Below are 10,379 nucleotides of genomic sequence, written 5' to 3' on the forward strand. Positions count from 1 at the left end.
TGAAATGTGTCGTTCGACATTTCAGAGTAAGAAATAAGGTTTGGAGAAGTAAACATCAACTTCCAATGAGAGCAAAGAAGAGGTACGACGGAAAAATTCCGCCTTGTGACATACAGATGCTTTGACATTCTATCCCAAGTCATGCCACTGACGGAAAAGAACTGAACACAGATATGCATGTTGCCTGCGGCTGGAAGGTAACATCATTAGTTATGGCAGTCTGTACTTTATTGTAGTGTTTCTATGCCTATAAGCTAAAAAAATGTCTTACAGTACCTCCTGGAAGTAATTTCTCTCGCAAAACAGCTAGTCATATTCACCTACTTGCCGTGGTATACCATCCTATGTGCAAGATGGTAGAAAACACAGACACAACTACAACCTGACATGGGCGATCCACATGTTCGAACACTCCAAGTGTGTCCTCTGCACCACGAAATAGCTCGTCTGCTGTTCGCTGTCCTCGACTGTCAACAAGACTCGGCCGACAGCAGTGAGGTGTATTCAGTGGGGAAAACTGAAACATTGTTTCGGTAACAATATATGTAACGATATATTATGTAATTATAACCATACATTTATTCAACAATATATAGATAAAACCTTCTCATTTCTTGGAGTCACGCAGATCTAATACGATCATTACGTTACACTGTTGATAGAGCAGTGAGAGCCAAACCGAAGCAATTTCCATATAGCTTATCTGAACAGCATGATATTTGCACACGCAGCACTGTTAGTCCGGCGCCATGTTCGCGTTTTCGGGCAACAGTCGAAGCTAGCTTTGGATAACGAGATACATGTGGACGCACCTCTTCTGGCTCCTTGGTTGCGTGCGTCTTTTTCGGCCACATGTGATGATAGCTTCGGGCGGGCACACGGTGGCGTAAAGGAAACGCATGTTTCTTAAACCGCTACTAATCGGCGACGAGTGGGGACACACCTTTAGCGACCGTAGGGAAACAGCTCACACTGTGAAAAGCTTCTTATCTCCGCGGTCGAGGAGCTCTTTAGAAACAACGATTCTGTAGACATGGTTCAACGTCTTTTGCGTCGAAAATATTATGTGAGACGTCGAGATACCGACCCACATCGAAACTCTGCACTCTGATGGGTTGCAGCCTTTAGAAGTACTGGATCTTCGATGAAACAGAAACCACATGGTCTTCCCCATTCAGTTCGAACTCCGGGAAACGTAGACAGAATGAGGACGGCAGTTCTTTCTAGTCCGGAACAATCCACTAGGCGACAAGCTGTATAGCGGCTATGTTACATCGTCCACGTCATTGCATCTTGCGTCATGATTTCAAATTTCACCCGTACAAAACAAAGATTTCCAGCAGCTAAGTAAAATGGATTTTGTGCAGCACAGAGAATTTTGCAGCGTAATGGAAACTAATATCAAGGGAAATGCAGATGTTCTAATATTCATGAGTGATAAAGTTCATTTTCATCTGGATGATTATGTTAAATGGACAAAACTGTCAGTACTGGACGTTAGAGAACCCATATGAATTAGATGAAATATCTCTCCATAGCTCAAAAACAACAGTGTACTGCAGTATCTCTAAGATATGGAATGTTGGACTTCACTTTTCCGAAGACGGAGTAACCGCAGTTACTGTGACATTTGTGCACTACTTCGAAATGTTAAGCAACTTTCTTTGCCCAGAACTTGAAAGGCGTCTAGTGAACGGAGGAGCAATGTGGTTCTAACAAGATGGTGTCACAGCTCACGTAGCGAGAGCATCCATGGAATCTATCAATCTGTGACTTCTTTTTGCGAGGCTTCTTGAAATAAACGGAATATGTGAACAAACACCGCATACTCCATGACTTCAAGATTTACATTAACCAGGAAACTGAATTAGTATCAAATGAAATGTTGGAGAAAATCATGTCTAACTTTAAGGAGAGGATTCAAATTTGTGTCCGCCAAGAATGACATCAGCTCAATTACATTATTTTATGAACCTAATTCGGATATGTATATTTTAAAAATGCAATAAAAGTACTATTACTCACTGCAAGATTTTTTAGTAAAACCAGGACTCAGTTATCAAATGGCAAAATACATGTCTTCCCTCTCCTCCTCCTTGTAACACAGACTAATGGAGTGTATCAATAGTAGGTTTGTGAGTCTGCTGAATCTATACGGAAGTATGTCGAGATGCCAGGGTCCCGTGTAGCATCTAGTAATAGAATAAAATTACGTCTACATTTATTAAAAAAAGGCTTATGTCTAAGAAATTTTATGTGCATTCGTTCTCAGAAAAGACGAAGTTAATTAAGCATGGATGGCCAACACCAAAACTACCTAACAGGATTCCAAAGACCACAAATAAAATAAACGTTTTCAACGTCATACTTACACCAAATGTAACTTGTTAGCCGGTAGCAGCGACCTTAATGCAGTGTTTTCCTTGTGTTGTCTGTTGTTCGGAAAGTTGGACTAAAACTGGGTACATGTGCTGGGAAAGCTAGGTGAAGTAAAAAACTGAGACGAACTGCCTTTAACCATCCACGATCGTCTGCACCTACAGCTGCTTTGGCGGAAATTTGAATAGAAACTGCATTTTCAGCCAGAATAAAAATGAAATACCTATACACAACTGAAAGGTAAGGCGTAACAGGGACATTCTTGAAAGTCTTATGAATGCAATTTGTTGTCTGCGAAAAAAGAGTGGGCCTTTCGATGACCTGATGAAACAAAAAAATTCAGTCAATACGAGAAATTATGTGGAGCTGTTGATGTACACTCCAGAGTATGGTACTCCATTGACGGAGCATATGGAAACACCTACCTCAAATGGTTCAAATGGCTCTGAGCACTATGGGACTTAACTTCTGAGGTCATCAGTCCCCTAGAACTTAGTACTTATGCCTAACTAACATAAGGATATCACACACATCCATGCCCGAGGCAGAATTCGATCCTGCGACCGTAGCGGTCGCGCGGTTCCAGACCGTAGCGCCGAGAACCGCTCGGCCACCCCGGCCGGCATCTACCTCGTTTAAAGGAATTTCTAATCGAATATAAAATGAAGACAAGCTGTAGGTTCGACTGTTTTATCATCTATAAAGTGGGAAGTAGTGGATGTTGCTCTTGTATCGGCCATAGTTCATGAAACCTCAGATGTGGCAAATAAAGTACTGTTTTCTATTGTCCTGTGTTATGTATATGAAGGAGAGATAAAGGAAAGGTTCCTGTTGTTCGGTGATATAAATAGCAACACACTAGTCGAGAATGCACTTCTTAGCAGAGATGGGATGTAATTAAAAACTGATTGCACAAACGATTACAGTGTAGAAACTATGACTGGAAATTTGATTGGGGCTTAAGAATTAATCAAAGCCTCGTATCCTGTAACCCCAATTTTTCACAATTTCGTCCATGTACTAAACCTTGTTTTGTCCCAAATCCTGGGGTTTAAGATATTTATTAATTCGCTTAATGGAATTCCAGCTAATTTCATCAATATCTTTTAAATGAATTATTTTTCTCTTGAACACATTCAACAAATAATTTACCTTCAATGATGTGCTGTTAAATGTCCTGCAGATCCAAGAAAGTGATGTATCGCAGTGTGAACAAAAAAATCTAAGGAACTTGCTACAAATCAACTACACTCTCAGACAAAAAAAGCGACACACTACAAAGGAGCTATGAAAATTGGTCACAAATAGACATTCTTATACGTATTGACGGAAAATGCAAAACTGTAAACGTTGGAGACCGATGGATGAATGGTTGATGCAGCAGCGCAATTTTACTGTGCAGCTGGTAAGGATAGTAAACAGGGGATGTGTCAATTATAGGTCACAAAGTCTTTTGCGAATTTCATTTGGTATACACAGTTTGGCAGTAAATATGCCTCACAGACAGGCAAGTGAAAAATATACCCAGAAGTCAGTTTTGGAGAGAGGACGTGTAGTTGGGCTCAAAGAAGCCGGCTGTAGTTATCAGGTAATCACTCGACACTTGACTAGGAGTGATGAAAGTATTTGACGATGTTAGATGGACTGAATACCCATTATCAAACACAGCACAAGAAGAGAAACAGTCGACCTAGAGACACGACTGACCATTGCGATCTAGCAATCGTCAGAGAGGAACTCAGAGACCGCGATTCATCATTATCGTCGATGCGAGATGCAACTGGTGCTTCAGTGACCACAATGATCGTCAATAGAGAGCTCAACAGAAAGGGAACTGAGCTCATGATGTCCCTTGTGCCGATCACTATTGACTTCTGTACACCAAAAAGCCCGTTTGAAGTGCTGCTGGACACATTCGGCCTTGAGCCTAGTGACTGGAGTAGTATTTGTCTTCAGCGATGAGTCCCGCTTTGATATAAGCCCCGATAACCAGCGAAGACGTGTTTGGATACGCCCAGAACAGCGGTGGGATATCAATCTGACTGTTACCCATCAGGCGACCCAAGAACCAGGAACGGTGGCCTGTGGTGCCACTTAATTTCACATCACTCATCAGCGGCATTCTTGGCAAGCCATCCTGGGCTCACATTTCAGCAAGATAGTGCCTGCCCACAAATGGCTGGAATTTCTACTGCTTGCCTTCGTTCTTGCCACAGCCTACCATGGCCAGCAAGGTTACCAGACGTCTCCACAGTTGAGAACGTTTGGAGCGTTATGGGCAGGGCCCTCCAAGCAGCTGGGGAGTTTCACGAACTAAAGCATCATTTGGACAAACCTTGAAACGAAGTCCCTCAGGGTGAGATTCAAAAACTCAATCAATCAGTTCCAAGCCGAATAACTGTTTGTATAAGGACTAAAGGTGGACCAACTCGTTATTAACATGCTCAATTTGTGAATCTCTTTCTCTTGAATAAATCATCATATCTTTCTGTAACTGTAATCAATTACTTTCCTGTACATATACATCACCTCTACTGATTTCCATCCCAATCGAATAAGTCCTTCATGGAGAGTCTTTATTTTTGTTTCACACTAAATAAATGCATCGACTGCGATGTGTTCGATAGCATCGATTTAAGGTTTCAAGATCTAGATTCTAAATGGAAATTTACGAATTTATTATCATTTGAAAACTTTGGACAATACTAACTTCCCAAAAGCAGCTTTCAAAGTGCCTACATGAACATGGAATGTTCCTAGACGCCATTCAACTGAAAAATAAGCTGACTGCAATTTACAGCACTGAACAGTTCAGAAATAAAACAAGAAATGACCTCGCAAAACTACTGAGCACAAATTAACTTCTATACCAAAGTTCACAGTAGTTCAGTATGTTAGTGTCATTACTGTATACAATTCGTGTGCGTACATCTTCAGTGAAAGGGTCGTGTTCAGCTGTGAAGAGGATCAAGCGCTACTCTCGAAATTCTATAGGAGAAGAGAGACTGTCTCATCTTTAATTTGAAACTCACTTATTTGGAGACCTCAGAAGAAAGGGACATTTCTTTGAGAAGGTGGTAACTAAATTTGCCACTGAGAGAGAAGAATGGAATAACAGTTTTGTTGATTTTACAGAGGTGCTCTACCATCGTGTCGAGTCAGAGATTACAGCCACAAACTAGATATTTTTATTAGTGTTTGCTTACAGCAACATAAATTGATATTAGGTCTGTTATTTCAGTACCTATTCTTTCAATTTAAGCTGTTACCAGCTTAATATATAGTCTTTTAATTTAAAATATTACCAGCTGTGAGTGCTACCAAGATGAGCCTGTCCCTTAATGACTACTGTTTGCTTACAATTTTAATATTAAGATAATTAATTAATATTACAAGCGGCTGTCGTCCACAGTCAACAAACTACTAACGAGGCTCACAGTGCTCTCTCCCATTCTCAGTTGGTGCCAGCTCATAAGCAATTACACTTGTGGATTGGTCTTCAGTAGTACTTTTGTGACCACATGGCATGTCTGTGGTTTTTCAGTTGTTGCTCATAATAATTTTTCCTCTGGTGAACTTTCCTCTTCTTTGTGGCTAATGCTCGACGAAATTTGGTCTCCTGAGATTCTTCTAAAACATGTGCTTTGGGTAAACAATTAACCCACTCATTGTTCTCCCTCTTATTCACCATTAGTTCTGTTGGCGTGGGCTCCACTTATCAATGCATTAAACTGTTATACATTTCTTCAAATTGCTGCAGATAATTCACCGTTATGGTCTGTTTCTGGTGACGATATATTCTAATAAATCTATTTACTTCTTGAAACAACCTCGTAATCGGGATAGCTTCTGGGTGGAATGTGCAAATTAAAATTTGTCTAATCTCATTGTCTCGCAAATATCTTCTCCAACTGTGTCCTGAAAAATTGGCTGCACTGTAAGATGACAAAATACATGGCTTTCCAGTACAATTAATACAATCCGTTGTGAATCAGTATGTGAAGGACTGCGCAGTACTTGGTTTGATTGGATGTAATTTTACATTTTTTAATGAATGGATCATAGAAACCAACCATGTACTTGACATTTCCCCTAGCACAAGGCTGGGGTCCCATTACATCCACACCCACAGCACCTAGTGGATCTTCACTAATAATTTGATGTAATATTCCTCTGGTGCTGTCATTTGAAGGTTTTGCCTTCTAACGTAATTGACACTTTTTGATCGTGCTTTGCACACTTCTTCTCACATTGGGCATATGGCAATAACTTCTAATCATTTCTGAGAACCGTTATGCTCTATACTGTCTCAAAACTAGGTGTGTATGCAATATTAATTGCTGAAAATAGTTCTGTTGAATGAAAATACACCAATTCTTTGATTAAGGACGTCTACTGTGGTATAGGACAAATCATGCAATTGATACAGCTCATTTACCCTTGGTGAATTTTCTGCCCAAACCTTCTGAACGAACTGATTCCTACAAGAACCTGTGCATTGTCAGTCAGGCAGCAGTAGCCGACCGAGACAGACGCAGCAACAGGCAAGTAACCGCATTTGTCATTTACAAGTTCCTAACCAGGAGCTAATTTTATTATATCATCTGTGTGCTTTAATGATTCAGTTTCTTGAGTTTCTGCGTGTAACTTTAATATCTAATGGCCACAGTTGTCGCGTTTCTCGTTTGCTTTGGAAAGTAAACCGATTTTGTGACATAAAACAAGTTCGAAATCAGGGTCAAATTATTTAGTTTCACCTGAATGCTTTGGTAGTTCGGTTTTTTAATATCTGCGTATTACTAGACACAGTTCGTACGTTTTCGTCAGGTTCTACAGTAGAGTTGCGCAGCACATGCCGAAAGTCCGTTTATCTGCGTAGTTTAGTATTCCACGGTCTTTAGTATGGACAGGTGCCGCGACTGTTTGCCGGCGCTGTGGCCGTGCGGTTCTAGGTGCTCCAGTCTGGAACCGCGTGACCGCTGCGGTCGCAGGTTCGAATCCTGCCTCGGGCATGGATGTGTGTGATGTCCTTAGGTTAGTTAGGTTTAAGTATTTCTAAGTTCTAGGGGACTGATGACCACAGATGTTAAGTCCCATAGTGCTCAGAGCCATTTGACTCATTTGCGACTGTTGTGTATGGATGCGACCCGAGTTGGTGACACTTCGCCCGTAGCTTCACCCTGTGATGGCTTCGGTTACATAGCTTGAGTGGCTGCAGTGGATGGGTATCCCTGATGTGAGCCGGTCGTGGGGATCCAACGGACGTCCTGCACGTCAGAGTCATCCGATCGGTTCTCACCGGTGGTCAACCCAGTTACTGCTCGCACTGAGGGTGACCCCTCACCTGTGGTCGAGTGGGAGGTCGCCCCGGGGCGAAGCAGGCGGTGAAAGACTTCCCAGGCGGCCGCACGTAAGGCCTCTTCGCTTTGTCTGGCAAACAGGATGCACGTGATGTCTGTGACTGACACTCTCGCTGAGCCATATGCTGTCGCCTGTCCTGTTTCAGAGGAAACCACTCAGCCTGCAAAATCTGGACAATCGCAGAGGGTGGAATTATTGGTAGTTGGCAGCTCCAACGTTAGGCGCGTTGTGGGGGCCCTTAGGGACATGGCTGCCAAGAAGGGTAAGAAATCCAATGTGCACTCTGTGTGCATACCGGGTGGAGTAATTCCAGATGTGGAAAGGGTCCTCCTGGATGCCATGAAGAGCACAGGGTGCAGCCAACTTCAGGTGGTGGCTCACGTCAGTACCAATGATGTATGTCACTTTAGATCAGAAGAGATTCTCTCTGGTTTCGAGCGGCTAACAGAAGTGGTAAGGGCTGCCAGTCTTGCTTGCAAGATGAAAGCAGAGCTGACCATTTGCTGCATAGTCGACAGGACCGATTGCGCACCTCTGGTACAGAGCCGAGTGGAGGCTCTGAATCAGGTACTCCGACGGTTCTGTGACCGTGTAGGCTGCAGATTCCTCGACTTGTGCCAAAGGGTGGTTGGGTTTCGGGCTAATCTTCTTTTCATAGGTAAAATCCCATATGATGAAATCAGATGTTCGAGGAAGTTGATATCAGTATGCATAAATTTTGATTTCTTAAGGATGGTGGTCACCCATGATAGTTGGAGTTTGTCCAGCACTCATCTTACAATCTGACCATCTTGCTCCCGAATAGTTGTTACAATTTACATCTCATCCACGAATTGTGTGGCCAAATCATATAGTTCAGGTCCCAAGACATGCGAGCACACATTAAGACCAAGCGATAGTACTGTAAATTGGTAACTGCACCCCAGTACAGGGAATGTGGTATACCTTCTTAATTCCAAGGCTAATGGAACTTGCGAAAACAAGGATCTTAAATATATTATGGGCAAAATCTTGACACCAGGAAATTTTTGGATTAGTTTTCCTGTAGTATAAGGTTGTGTTCTTACTGGAAGAACAATTTTATTTATTCCTCTGGCATGCAGAACAAAGCAAACACTCCTGTCTGACTTGGGTACCAAATGTAATCGACTACAATACAACTATTCGAAGGCTCAAAAATGCTCCAGCTAATCATTCGCTTTATTTCTCGGTTGGTGGCATATCTTAGCGAACAAGAAATGGATTAATACCTGTGATAATATGTTTTCTGAGGTCTCATGTTTCAATGACAGACATATTCTCTTTCTCTTAAAACAGCATAGCATAATCCTGTAATAATTGTTTTAATTCCCTTCTTTGCTGAGGCATTAGGGAATCAGATTCAGTTACTTCTTTGTTATCTGCTCTGATACGCTTAGGCTAGAATCACTAGTCATTGGGTTGGTGATCTTCCTGTTATTATCCCCAATATGAATTTTATCACAATCCTTTGACAGTAGTTCCCAAGTAGTTCTACAAACTGTGCCCTTGCTCATAGGATATCCTGTTGGCTATTTCTCAATAAATGGTTTTTTTTAGGTGGTTGATAATATTTGAGCACAGTGTATATTCCAAAATTCAAGTGCAAATGTATGTTGGTGATGTGGGTCTGTAATTCAGCGAATTATACCTATTTCATTTCTTAGTTATCAGTGTGACTAGTGCAGCTTTCCAGTCTCTGGATATGGAAGTTTCTACGAGAGAGTGGTTGTATACGAATTCTATTGCTATTGTGTCAGCATACTCTGAAAGGAACCTCATTGTTATACAATATGGACGTCAAGCTTTGCTTTTCTGAAGCGTTTTAAAAGCCATTCATGTATACAACTATCCTTGATTCGAATCCTGGAATATTTACCTCGACTTCTTTTGTGAAAGAACATAGGTAAACTTTGTTTAGAACCTCTGCTGTAATGGTGCTGTCATCAGCAGCGTAAGTGTTGTTATCACGCATTGAAGGTATTGATTGCGTCTCACCACTGGTGTATTTTACATACACACTAATCACGGATAACACAGATCTCAGACACTTTTGGAAAAATTTTCAGGAAGTATATTTCACCCACAGAGAAGATAGCCTGCAGGAGCGAATATTGATAGTCAGCCTGGTATCTGTAAAAGATAGTACCGAAAACACACACACACACAGCGCATTTCGTTACCGGTTCACTCAGTAAGCGGAAAAGCATAACAGAAATTCCTCAGCCAACACAAGTGGCAGGAACATTAAGCGAATACTATTGGATCACTGTGTGGGTTACTGTTAAAATTCTGTTCATAGCAGAGGCCAGCAACATACTGCTGTATCCCACGTACATTGTGCGGAAAGGGCACGATGGTAAAATTAGAGAGATTCGACATCACACGGTGGCCTGCCAACAATCAATTTTCTTGAGAACTATTCTTGACTTGAGCAGGAAGGAAGGGAAGCGACATTGATACACAAAATACCCTCTACGACACATCATAATGTAGCATGATGGGTACAGACTTAGATGTCGATACAAGTAATGAATAGGTGAGGAATGACGTCAACGGAAGATTTCTGCAAGAGGAAGGGACAGGTTCACGGATCTACAGCACGCATTGATGGTGAACTC

Source organism: Schistocerca serialis, chromosome 7, assembly GCF_023864345.2.
Source record: "Schistocerca serialis cubense isolate TAMUIC-IGC-003099 chromosome 7, iqSchSeri2.2, whole genome shotgun sequence".
In the NCBI taxonomy this organism is placed as follows: domain Eukaryota; kingdom Metazoa; phylum Arthropoda; class Insecta; order Orthoptera; family Acrididae; genus Schistocerca; species Schistocerca serialis.